This window comes from Ursus arctos, unplaced genomic scaffold, assembly GCF_023065955.2.
Source record: "Ursus arctos isolate Adak ecotype North America unplaced genomic scaffold, UrsArc2.0 scaffold_26, whole genome shotgun sequence".
Lineage (NCBI taxonomy): Eukaryota > Metazoa > Chordata > Mammalia > Carnivora > Ursidae > Ursus > Ursus arctos.
Genome location: NW_026622941.1, coordinates 3,282,582 through 3,295,967, shown reverse-complemented (window position 1 = coordinate 3,295,967; position 13,386 = coordinate 3,282,582). Strand labels below are relative to the sequence as shown.

The following is a 13,386-nucleotide window of genomic DNA, read 5'->3' as shown; positions in this document are numbered from 1 at the left end:
GGTGACAAGAACTGAACCAGAGCCAACGAGAAAGGAGAGGAAGGGGCAGCTTTGAAAGATGTCACAAGCCTGGAGGTAGGGAACCGGACCCCGCAGATGACCACAGAGGTTATCCTTTGAGTGAGTGGGGTGGATGGATGGATGGTTGGATGGTTGGATGGTCAGGTCTCAGAGGGTTCTGGAAGCTCCTTCTGGATGCTGAGCTGGCCTGGTTGGTTAGGGCCAGGGATGCCAAGGCCAGTGCCCCACGAAGTCCTCAAAACTACAGCCTGTGGTTCTAGCCCATTTGGTACAGGTTTGTCCTGGGTACAAAGGACACTTATTAAGTGAGAGAGTCTATGGGGCAGCCCCCTGGCCTCTCCACAGTTCAAAGTGCTCCTGACTGGGGAACAACTGTGAGCTACGGGCCATACCCACTCCTCTTCTCCGTATCCCACCCTCCAGTTTGTCCCGTAGCTACAAGCTTTGCATTCTGCTCCCTCCAAACCCGGCTCTCAGTTCAAGATCTGAGAAATTACTGCAAAAGCATCCAAGGAGACCCCCTCTTTTAAAATTTGCCTATATCAAGAAACAATAATTGCTGGAGAGGATGTGGAGAAAGGGGATCCCTCCTACACTGTTGGTGGGAAGGCAAGCTGGTACAGCCACTCTGGAAAACAGTGTGGAGGTCCCTTACAAAGTTAAAAATTGAGCTACCCTATGATCCAGCCATTGCACTACTGGGTATTTACCCAAGATACAGACGTAGTGAAGAGAAGGGCCATATGCACCCCAATGTTCATAGCAGCATTGTCCACAATAGCTAGATCGTGGAAGGAACCGAGATGCCCTTCAACAGATGACTGGATTAAGAAGTTGTGGTCCATATATACAATGGAATATTACTCAGCTATCAGAAAGAATGAGTTCTCAACATTTGCTGCAACATGGACGGGACTGGAGGAGATAATGCTAAGTGAAATAAGTCAATCAGAGAAAGATAATTATCATATGGTTTCTCTCATCTATGGAACATAAGAACTAGGAAGATCGGTAGGAGAAGAAAGGGATAAAGAAAGGGGGGTAATCAGAAGGGGGAATGAAGCATGAAAGACTATGGACTCTGAGAAACAAACTGAGGGCTTCAGAGGGGAGGGGGATGGGGGAATGGGATAGACCGGTGATGGGTAGTAAGGAGGGCACATACTGCATGGTGCACTGGGTGTTATACGCAACTAATGAATCATCGAACTTTACATCAAAAACCAGGGATGTACTGTAAGGTGACTAACATAACATAATAAAAAATATTATTATAATAAAAATAAATAAATATAATTTGCCTATGAACAGTGAACAAAACCTTAAACCCAAACGCTAGTGTTGTGTCCTGAGCATTGCCCAAAAGTGTGTGAGGGGCTGGAGGATGGACAGGGTGGTTTACTTGGGGACACAAAGATCTTCCCAAGCTTTAACAAAAAATACTGCTATCTCTAAGTTTTAACAGAGCTGCTGGGCTTCTGTCGTTGAACGGCTCTAAGAAAGCCATTGTTCCGCAGAGGCTGTATGAGTCACAGTGAGCAGAAGCCGGTGCAGGCCTAGCTCTTCCTCTCTAACCTAGGGCCTGCTTTCATTGGATCTGTGCTAATTCAGGGCGACTTTCTAGCCAAGGACGCTTTTTCAGTGTCTGGCTGGGTAGCGGTGGGAACACCTGCAGGGTGCCCCCACGAAGCCCCGGAAGGCTCCCGATCCCTGGGTGTCCACGTGGTGGCGTACGAGGTCCAAAGAAGTTACCGGGGCACCCCGGCTGTGCCGGCGCCAGGACCGTGTTTCTCCCCCGAGGAATCCGCGGACAGGACAGGACTGGCCCGAAATCCAGACCCCTCGGAGGCCCAGCACCGGGAGCCGGGCTCACCACTCTAGATGGGCCAACCCCAAACCCTCCGAACACGTGCGTCAACGGAGAGCTCAAGGAAAAACCAATACTGCCAGGGCCCGGGGTGGGGTGGGGTGGGGCGATAACAGAGACCGCCCCCCGCCCCGGGAGAGGGGCCTCCAGCCCACGCCCCAGCCTGGGGGGGTAGAGTTAGAGGGGAGATGCTTTGAGACTCCGCGAGAAGTTGAAGTTGCTTTGAAAGGGGTCCCCTTATGGTAACATCTTTAAAAAGCAGGACAAGGATTTTTTTAATCCCTCTTGGCCAGTTTAGGTGCAGAGGCAGAGGAATGGATGAAATGACCGGACGGCCCTCCCTTACAGCCTGAGGATTTAATTGGATGAACCCCTAAATCCTGCAGGATGCCACGTTTTTTACCCACAGCCCGGAGTCCAGGAGCAACCCCACGAAGGCTCAGGATTAAAGAGGAGGGTGGGGGTGGGGCAGGGCGGCCCCGCCGGTGCCCTAGGAGCTGGCCCTTTAAGGCCGGGCCCAGGCTGGCTGGGAACAAAGGCCCGGGAATGTGGGCTGGGCCGGCCTGCGGAGCCACCCGGCGTGAGTCATTTATATTTCAGGGGACTTGGGAATCACTGGCTCTCGCCTCCTGCCTCCTCTGGCCTTGGCCCTAGCCCTCTCCCAGGGCAGCCCCGGCCCCGGCTGCAGCCGGCAAGGCCAGTCTGCTGGGCCTCCCCGCCCCTCCCCTCCAGCCCACGTGCCCTCTCCCCGCACCCAGCTCCTGGCCCCTTTCGTCTGGCTCCTCAGAGCAGGGCCTGGGGGTTAGGACTCAGCCTTTGGGCCCAACTCGGCCTCTGGGCTTGGCACTTTGGGCCTCAGTTTCCCCATCTATGACAGAAGAGGGAAATCCCATCTCTGGAGCCGAGGAGGCTCTGGGGAGACAGAACTCATTCCGTCTTTGTTTCTCCCCAAAGGAAAGAGAACTCCCAGCTCTCCTCGTGTTTTTCTGCAGGCTGAGAGCTCTCAGTGTCTTTCAGGGACCCTCTCAGTATCTTCTGTCTTATTCCATCCCACCCCACTCCCCCCCGCCCTTGTACTCGAGGCCAGCAGCAGGCCGAACCAGAGATTTCAGTCTCTGTTTAAAATGCGGGTGCCTGTGGGAAAGGCAGCCCATCCAAACCCGGCCAGCCCGTGACCCCTGAACACCAGAAGGAGAACTGCGGTTGGTAGGAAGCTGGAGCAGGGGTGGGCGTGGGGCCAGGTGGGAGCAGATCCAGAGTCCCACTCTGGAGCACCATGGAGGTTCTGGACCCCAAGAGGGCATGGGTTTGCTGATTGGGGTGGGATGGTGCAGGGGGCTTGGGGGACTCCCCAGATCCACTCCACAGGTTTGCCGGTTTGCCGGCCTCCTGGGCCTGTCCCAGCACAATCATTGCCTCTGTCTCTTCCTCGCTCTTCACTCTTGTTTCAGCTCGGACTTCCCCGGCACCCTGCTTGTCTTGCCAGGCCCCAGCTCCCAGGGCTGGTGTGGATTCCCTCCCTGCAAGCCCCGGAATGCTCCGTTGTTCTGCCAGACAATCATGTGTCCCTTCATCCTCGTTGACCTATACTTTTGTTTCTTTACAAAACTTGAGTTGGAGAGGAAAGGAATGCCTCTTTTAACGGAAAAGTAAACAAATGTTTACATTGTTAATTGACATTATGGTCAGTGGGAACTACAGGCTCCAAGAGATCCTTCTGTCCTTTCACAGAAACAGAATTTCAAGGGGGTAAGTAACCATCCTACCGCAAAGCCTGGAATGTTCAGGACCTGGAGCCTGAGGCAGGCAGGGAATGCCTTGCGGGGAAATAGCAGGCCGAGAGGTAGGGCCTTGTGGCAGCCAGGGGAGTATCACAGAGGGCACCCCGGCCTCGGGGTTCAAATCCGGGTCTGCTATGAGCTGGAGGTTTGAGCAAGCCGATCGCCGCCTCGGGGCTGCTTTTCTCATCTGTGAGAGGAGGAAGGTTAGAATACGTGATTTCTTGGGTCCCTCTGAACACAGTGATGTAGGAGCGGCGAAGCCCCCTGTCTGAGAGTCTCAGGGGTTGAGGACGTTCCCTGGAGAGAGGCAGAGGTCAGGCAGCTGTGGAGCAAGGCCCAGAGGCAGATCCAGTGAGTCACTTTGCCCCAGGCGGCTCTCGGGCATTGGTGACCCTGCAGTGACTCATTAGTGGCAGCCCTGAGAACAGCCACATGTGTGTGTGTCTCCCTGTGTGTCCGCTCATACTCGAGGCTACAGACAAAGAGGCCCAGAGGGGCCCTTGCCGGTTGGCCCTTCCGTTGGTCTCAAAATGACCGCCTATCCAGAAACCCAGGCCCCTTCTGGAAAGCAGATGGGGATGAGCCAGACCTTTGGAAGGCTGGTTTGGGAAAGGGCGGATCCCAACCCAGAAAGAATGATTTGCTCGAACGTTTGGATTGGGATGACCTACTATGCCAATTTGCTTTTAATTAGGTGCCCGAGATCCCTAATCCTGTCAGAATTAAGTTTGAAAGGGTGCCTAGGGTCTGTCTTACTGGACACAAACTCGGTTCCCTGGGGAATCCTAGTTGTTCCCACCCACAGAGTGCATACCTCGAGCCTGGCACAGGCTTAACTGTGGGACATGAGTCATCTTACTGAGTCCTCACAAGAACCCTGGGAAGTTGGTGAGGGCATGATCATTGGTAGTTGAAAAACTGGAGGCTCAGAGAGCCCAAGTAACTTGCAAAAGGTCACACAGCACAGTTTGTATTCCAGTTTTCTACGTGCCAGACCCTATAATGTTAATCCCTACTCCACCATCTCACAGAAACTGAAGGCATACTCCCTGCCTCCAGGGAGTTTAGGTTGGAAAGACAAAGATGTGGATTAAGAGGAAAGAAGACAATTTGTCCCCAAGGGTACGTATGCACACTTGCTAAAAGGAGGTAAAACACCCTTAGCAAATGAAACTTGCCTCTAGGCTTTCCTGAACCTACAGGGTCCCTGAGCCTCTGTACCATGTGGCAGAAAGGGCACTAATCTCAAAGTCAAAAGGCTTGGGTCAAACTGGCAAGAGGTGACCCAGGCAGGGGGGAAGGTAGGGTTGAAAGAGAGACTTATATCCATACCTTTTGGATTTTGAACCATTTGAATGTTTGAACTATCCAACAAATAATAATAATAAATTTAAGACAAAAACAGATATTCACCATAACAAGGCCAACGGTTAAAACAAAGTAGAAGCTTCTCCATCTGTGGAATGGGAGTAATGTCTGCCCTGTTTAGCACACAGGTGCTGTTTGAAAAGATCAGTGAGATGAAGTGGGTGAGTGGGCTTTGAAAACCGTGAAGTATTCAGATATGAGATGGGCGAGAAATCTCTCCCACTCAGGATTATACTTGCACCTGTGGGCCTAGAGGCATTTTAAATAATATGTTGTGACTCAGGGCCTGGCCCAGCCCAAATTTCGAAGGAAGGCATCACTCGTCTTCCCAGCCACCCCTATGGTCTTTGACATGCCTCCCTCTGCCCGCGCCCCAATCTCTGTCCTCACCCCAGCGAGCCTCACCTTCGAGCTGCCCCAGGCCCATCTGTCAGGGAAGGAAATTCTCAGACAAGCCCCCCTCCACTGGGTGTCTGGGGTCTCTGCTGGGACTCTGTGGGGCAGGCGCTCTCAGCTGGCCTCTGTCTACGCCGGTCTGTAGCCTGGTGCCCTGCTCCTTGTCCCACCCCCAGGAGGGCGCGGAGAGCTAACCCTTACGTATGGCCGCTCACTCGGCCCGTGCCAGGCACAGGGGTGCCCAGCGGTCCCGGGCCACACCAGATGACTCACCGCTCCCTGACACACCGCACCCTTCCCGGCCTGCTCCTGCTCGGCTCCAGGACGGAAGGCCTTTCTTTCCCATGCCCTCTCCACCCACCACGCATCCCCTCCCTTCTAGAACTTGTCCCGGGGCACGTCCTGCCCAGACCCTGGGCACAGGCTGCCGGGCTCTGTACTGGCCTAGGCTTTGTTTAGACTTCTCTAGATGGCTCCTCTGGCCACCTACGTCACTGTAGGGAGTTCGTCTTCGGGATACCTGGGTCCCCTCAGTGCCTCGCTCAGTGACTTGCCCGCATTCAGGCACAGTAAAGGATGATAACATTGAACTTTTTGTTTGAAAGAGTTTTGGTTTGGTTCGTTTTGTTTTTTCCGAAGAGGTAAAAAGAAAGGCTGGTTGAGGGTGGGATTTCACACACAATGACTTCTGGGCCAAGGGAGTTGTGTTTGGACAGGGAATCTGCCTTTAAAAGAAAAGCCCCTGATCCAGGGATAGCCCTGTCCCCCTGGCTGGTGTCCGGCCTCAGGGAGTGGATGACTCAGATTGGAAGCTGCCACTGATATTCAGGCCAAAACCTGCAAAGGCCCAGACCCCTGAGGCTTTGGTCTGGGGCCCGCGCTCTGACCCTGTGCCAAGAGCAGTGGATCTCACTCTTAAAAATCAACAGTCTCTAAACCACCTGGGGTAGGGTGTCTTTTGCATGCTATTCCGGTAATAATAATAATACCCAACTGACCCAGAAAGCTCCTCCAAGCCTTGGACACAGGCTTGCCGAGAAGCTCCAGCCCTTGGCCCAGGCTGCAGACCAGGGCTTTAGAGCCGGAACACTGGCCACGTGGGCGCACCGCCCCCGCCCCCGGCCGGGAAGGTCTGCAGTACCACTGTTGTCCACCAGGGGCCCCCCGTCCAGGAAATAGCTTGAAGAGCCCTGGTTAGCTCCACCTGCCAGGGGCCAGGAACCCAAGTGCTTTTGATCCCTCTGTGAGTTCAGGAGGTGCCAGGGTTGCCTTCTAGCAAAAGGGGGCTATATATAAAAGGAAGAGAGTGTGAGGGGAGGGACAGCAGGCAGAGGGGTTGTGATAGGAACTCCGTGGGGCCTGTTTGCTCTTTCTTAGGAAGCATTTTCCACCTCCTTTGGAAGAGGTCACCTTGTCAGGCTTTCAGCAAACAGTGTCATCTCAGTTAGGGTCCAAAGTTAATCATCGCTTTGCCACATAGAAATTTCCAAAGAATTTTTCTGCTCTCTCCCAATACCCTAAATGAGAGTACTTCCTGAATTAGCACTTTGCTCTGGGGCTTCCAGACCCATCTGGCATTTGCTCTAGGCCCCACTTTGACTTTGGGGTTCTCCGCAGCATTCCCCAGCCTTACCACCTCCCCATCTCCACTCACCGCAAGCCTCTTCATTGTTCAAGGGCCAACAAACTGAGCTAAAATGTGAACAATAATAATGATAATGCTGTATGCCAGACACAACCCTGGTGAAGGGGGTGCTAACAGTCCTGTTTTACAGGTGAAGTCACTGAGGCTCGACGAGATCATCTGCCCAGAGTCACCAGATACAACGGGATGGTCCTAGTGTCAAGATCCTAAACCGATAGTCTCTCTTCTATACGGGTGGGTCTTTCAGGGTGGTCCCTGGGGAAGCGGCGGCAGCAGCAGCAGCCCCTGGGAACTTGTGAGAAACGCAAATGCTCAGGGTCCAGCCCAGAGCTACTGAATCAGAAACGCGGGGGCGGAACCCAGCAATCTGTGTTTTCAAGGGATTCTCTGGCGTGCCCAGGTTGGAGGGCCATTGGTCTATGCCATGGTAACTGCCAAATTGCCACAGTTAACGCTTACTGTCTTCTAAGCTCAGTGCTGGACCCTTTCTGTCACTGAATTCTTTTAACAACACCTGTTTAACAGAGGAAAAAATCGAGACTTGAAACAATCCAGTCACGTTGCCCCAGCTCACCCAGCTGCTAAGTATTAGAGCTGGGACCTGAACCCGGGCAGGCTCTGGAGCCTGGGTGCTCACCCACGACACCACACGGTCCCTGGAAGCATTGGCCATGTAAAGCTCTCAAGAGCGGACACTAGTCTAAAGTATGTAGAGGTAACATATTTAGATCTCCCAGGGAGTAGTGAGTAAATCAAAATCTGTATTTCACCCCAGCAGCCGGCATACCCACAGCTCCCGTCTACACGGAGCCCACAGCAGCCCGGCAGCCACTCATCCGGTGCCGGTTTATAAGGGCCCCATACGTTTACCCTTAGGTTCTCTTTATGCCTTCACTCAGGAACATTTAGTGAGCCCTTCCTGATCTTGTAGAACCTTGGATTTTGTGGTGGAGCCTAAATCCAGACAGGAAGACTGAACGCAGGTAAGAGAACTTGGCTTTCAGAGCCATGAATCACCGAGCAGAACATCGACATTCCACACCACGGTGTGTATGAGTTTTTAAGGTCCCCACTAGATTACACATCTGTTTTTCAGATTTTTTTATTTATTTGAGAGAGAGAGAGTGCACAAGTGGGGGGAGCGGCAGAGGCAGAGGGAGAAGCAGACTCCCGGCTGAGCAGGACCCGGGATCGTGACCTGAGCCAAAGGCAGACGCTTAACTGACTGAGCCCCCCAGGCGCCCCTGCCCCACGAGATGATATGCTTCCCAGAGGTGAGGATGATTTCCTTGGGATTTCAGACAATTAGAATAAGAAGCAGTAAGAGCTGTGCCCACAATCTCTGGCGACAGTCCAGGTGAGGAGACCTCGTGAAGCAGATCCTATCTGACAGCGAGGTGGGAAAAGGGAAGGTGGCGCGTTTCCCACCCCACCCAGGCCAGCCGGGAGAGCCTGCCAAGATTCCTACTCAGGTCGGTTCAACAAACATGTTTTCGGCCCCTATCATGTGCCAGGCATCTAGGACACCACAGAGATCCCTGCCTTCCCCGTATCCCTGTTCACCTAATCCCCTAAAATCATAAGGTTTAGCGGAGAATAAAGTGTATGAAGGGGGGACGCCAGGAGATAAAAAGACCTTTTCAATCCCACCCCAGCAGATCAACGTCATGGGAACAAGGACTCCGTCTTGTTCACTGCTGTATTCCAGAGCCTGCGCCTGGCCCGGCATGCCTCGTGAACGAATGATGCGCTTATCACCCCTGTATTCATTCAAATGGGGCTTGAGAGGCAGAAGCACGGTGAGCTATGCTCCATAGGTCTCTCTTTTCTGTGGACCCCTTACAAGGGCATGTCGACTCCTGACTCTGTCCTCTCTACAGCTTTAGTGCACACGTGTGTGCGTGTGCGTGTGTGTTTACCGTCCCTGTGGTCGCAGTGCCTGGGTCCTGGCATGGATGAGACCAGCTGCCTGTGAGAAATGATGCTGTTGCATTCACAGCAGCCCCAGGGGCAGATGGGATCAGGAGAGACAGGAGTCCCCGGGGCAGAGTCCCAGGGACCCCAGCCAAGGTGGAATCCACCATCAGGGGTCCGCCAGCCCTGCGTCACTGCCCCCTGACAGCTTTGGCCAGCCCACGGAGGTGGCCGCCTCACTGCCAGCCTGCCAGCCTGCCGGGAGAGCTGCAGCCCGAGCCCCGAGAGCCCCGCTCTGCCGCTCAGGCCCGGCAGACCCAGCAGACCCCGCCTGGCTTCTCACGCCTGCTCTCCCTTCCAACCTCAGGAGCTGTGTGCGGAAGGGGGCGCGCAAAACCACACATTTGCCCCGTGCCAACTCCTGCACTTGAGCGGCAGCTCTGATGCCACGGGCCAGGGGCTGGGGAAATGGAGGCTGAGCGAATGGCTGGCCTCGAGCTTGGATCGGAACTGAGCCCGCTGCCGTTTCTTCGCTCCGTGGCCTGGGGCCAGTCGTGCAACCACTGTTTCTCAGCTTCCTCCTTTGTAGAACGAGAGGACCCCCTCCCCCCATCGTGAGGAACTGGCGCGTGGTCCAGTCCACGGACATGGAAGGAATGAGCCTCTGCCAAACCCTCGGCAAAAATGTCCAGTGGGTCCGGGCAGGCTGTCACCCAGCCCCCGGGGGGCCCTAGAACCAGAGCCATCGTGGCTGCTGAACATGTTACACGGCCCGAGCTCCTGAAGTTTTCCAGATTGACAGCCTCTCTCTTAATAGTTTCATCTGTTCAGAACTCACCGTGTTCCGGTCACTCTTCTGAGTGTTTTTATGCATTTTCTCACTTCTCATCGAAATCTTATGGGAGAAGCGCAGGCTCAGAGGGACTGGGTAACATGCGTGGGGTCACACAGCTAGAGAGAGGGGAGGGCAGATTTGAACCCAGGTCTGAGGCCAGAGCTCTCACTCTTAACCACTGTGTTGTTCTGTAAGCCTCTGTGTAGCTTTTGAAGGCCAGATCTCTGCGGAAGTGCTTCCTCTGGGCCTGACGCAGTGTCTGACCTGGTGGTGTGTGCTGGGAAGGAAGGGAGAAGAAAGGGGGGGAGAGGGCAGGAGGAAAGGCAGGCAGGAAGGAGGGAAGGCAGGCAGGTGGGCTAGGCCTGCCCTGAGCCTCTGGCCCAGACCCAGCCTGGAAGGACCCTTCCTACAGCCCCGGGCAACGCCCCAGGGCGATGAGGCAGTTGCTGGGTCACTGCCTTGCCCTCACTCCCTTTCTAAAAATACAAAGAGTACGGCCCTTCAAGGCTACCAAACAGATACCCAGTTGCTCTCTGGGGTCAGTCGGATACAGGCTTGATCCTGCCACCTGGCACCTGCTCCCTCTGGGCCCCCTGCCCGAGAGCCGACCCCGGTCCGCCCTGGGACTGTTGAATGCAAGGCAAAGTCCAGGTCTGTGGCGGTAGGAGCTCCGGGGCCGCCAGGCCCAGCCCAGCCTCGCCCATGCTGAACTGTGGGCCACCGGCACAGTTTTGGCATCTTTCCCCCAAGCCCAGTAGAGCAATCCCTTTGTTGCTGGGATTCCATTCCTACAGCCATCAAATAGGGGCAATCAATCTCTCCGGCCCCTGTGGAGTTGGGGCAGCGGCCGGGTTCCAGGGTGTGGATACCAGCCTCTGAGGACACCTGGAGTCAGCCTTCAGCCCTGCCTCTCGATCCCTATGGGACCCGGGACCTCCGCTAGCCACCTACGAAAACTGGGAATCACGTGATTACGAAACAGTGATACTATTATCCTATTTTGAGGTGAATCTGAGAAGCTATGGACTAAATATGAACAGTGTCATCTCTAGGCACTGGGATCTGAGGTTTTTTTTCCTTTTTGCTTTCTCTGCATTTTCTTATTTTTTCTCAATGAACATAGACCAACAGTAAAAGAAAACGAACAATGAACAGAATGAACAGTAAAGGAAAAAAAAGTTAAAACAACAACCGCATCATTGGTATTGAAGTGTTTGTCTTGACTTACAAGACAGTTTGAGAACGATATTTATGAAAGTGGCTTGCAGACTTTGAAGTGCTTTGCAAGTGTATGGGGTTCTTAATATAATTGCACCCGAGGGCACTTTGGAACAGGAGGGGTGGGTAGGGGATAATGTGCCCCCACCTCCACACCAGGAAACCCTTTGACGGGGCGGTCCTGCTCTGGACCTCGTGGGTGCGAGCCTCGCTGTGTAGGAAGGGAGACGGTGATTGTCCGTATGACTCCTTGCCTGGGGGTAGGGCCTGGCCACAGGGTGTGACTGCCTGGCCTGCTCCGTGGATGAGTCACCAGCACTGATTAAGCACCCACTGTGTGCAGTGCCCTGTACTCTATGCTGAGAAGATAGCTCTGTTTGCTCTCCAGTCAGTCAGCAAACACCTACTGAGCATCTATCTATTTGGGGCAAGTCAAAGCACAGAGGGCATACTGCAGAGATGACTCATTCCGACGGGGAGTTTGTGATAAATCGTAGAGAGGGATGGGTGCCATGTGAGATACAAAGTGGGAAAGTAGGAGAGCATCCAATGGGGAGGTCAGAGGAGACCTCATGGGCTTCAATGCCATCTCAGCTGGACCTTGAAGGTTAAGAAGAATCCTTCAGAATGTTCTTCCTCTGGTAATCACAGAGTCTGTCTTAGGAACCAGTACCCTAATGCGAGAGGCTGGTGGACACATGATAAAAGGTTGCCAAATGGGTATAATGTAACCCACAGTAATTTGCAGGGCCCAGTACAGAAGGGACACATGGGGTCCCAAGTTCAAAATTACTGAGAATTTCAAGATGGTGAGAGCAGAGCACTAAACCGAGGGAGGACCCTCTGTGGTGCTGGGTCCTTACGAGCAGGTCCTGTGAAGCCAGGCCAGCCTCCCAATAGGTGCGGGAGAAAAAGATGAAAGATTCCTTGTTGCCATGAGGATCCCAGGCCTTGAGAAACCCAGGGACTGCTTCACGGTTTGCATCTTGGGTCAAGGTTGACCTCCAAAAGGTGAGATGACCTAGCCTGATCTGGCTGTGTGTTCACCTCTTAAATAACGGTGCAAAAAGGCCAGGGGCTGTTGGCTCCTTTCCCAACAGCCAGGACTGGGGAGCAGCAAAGAACACAAATTCTGATGCCTTCGGTGGTAAAAGTGGTGGGAAATGCTTCTCACTGGGAAGTGCCATTCCCACCCAAAGGCATTCAACCTCCAAACACGCACACGTCTGTCTGCCAACAGGACAGCCCTATGGCCAGCCCTCTCATTTTATAAATGGGGAAACTGAGGACCAGAGCAGGTAAGGGACTTGTCCAAGGTCCCACCACTAGACAGTACTGGAAGTGGAACACAAGTTTCCCTAACTCCCATCAAGGGCCCTTTCCGTACTGGCCAGGTGCCTTTCAGTGCTGTCTGCACAGGACTAAGGCTGCAGGGTGCTGCGCTCCGCAGTGGTCCCCAGACCCCTAGGAGGATGCGGTTCACTGGGCTCCAGCGGGGCGGAGAGGGAGACGCTCATCTGCTCTACCTCTGTGCCTTTAACTCGCATTCACGGGCAGATGGTAGAACCGCCAGAGGTGAAGAGGTGCCTTACCAATGTCTGGGAGGCACAAGGTCAGAGGGACACAGTAGGTACATGGGGCAAATTCGAGTCCTGCTACGAACAACCTATCAGGGGAGGAGGCTCAGACCTTCCTGCGGAGTATCTTTGTCAGGGTTAAAGGGTATTAGAGTCCTGACCTGGATCAACAAAAAGACTAGGAGAGGCAGGAACCAAGACTCAGGAAACCAGGGTGGGCTGTGGACAAGGAGGGTGGGACCCAGCTGGAAGCGGTCCCCTCTGCAGGAAGCAGGTACAGGAGCCCCAGGGAATGCAGACAGGCTGACCCCACAGCGAAGCCCCCTACGTAGGAACCACGCCAGTTATTAATTAGCAGCTCAAAGTGTCCTGAGGGTGTCAAATATTTACATTGTATGGGACAGAATGTTTACACATGTGTAATCTTACAGAATTTCCATAGCTGCCTAAGGACATAAGGATGAGGCTGCACATTAAGGACGAGCAAAATGAGCCCCAGAGGAGGGAAGCCACTTTCTTAAGTCTACCTGACTAGTCAAGTTCTAGAACTGGGGCAGGAAGTCTGAGTACTGATGCTCTGTGATCTGGCCCCACCCCCCACCTCTTTCCAATGCTACGGGTTGTCTTCCCTGTCTCTGTGCCTTCGTGGAGTGGGAGCAAGAGAGTCTGTGCGTTGGAGGCACGTACATACTGGTAAAGTAGTGACTGAACATCTTGTCCCCACTGTTTGGAATGTCCTCTGTTCCCCTCCTTGCTATCCGCCC

At 53.9% G+C, this 13,386-nt stretch overlaps 1 protein-coding gene across 2 annotated transcripts in view; it reads right to left on the bottom strand.

The window, feature by feature from the left end:
• Positions 1-13,386, bottom strand: part of NINJ2 (ninjurin 2) — a 75,661-nt gene that overhangs the window by 2,815 nt on the left and 59,460 nt on the right. The gene's annotated exons all lie outside the window — the stretch shown is intronic.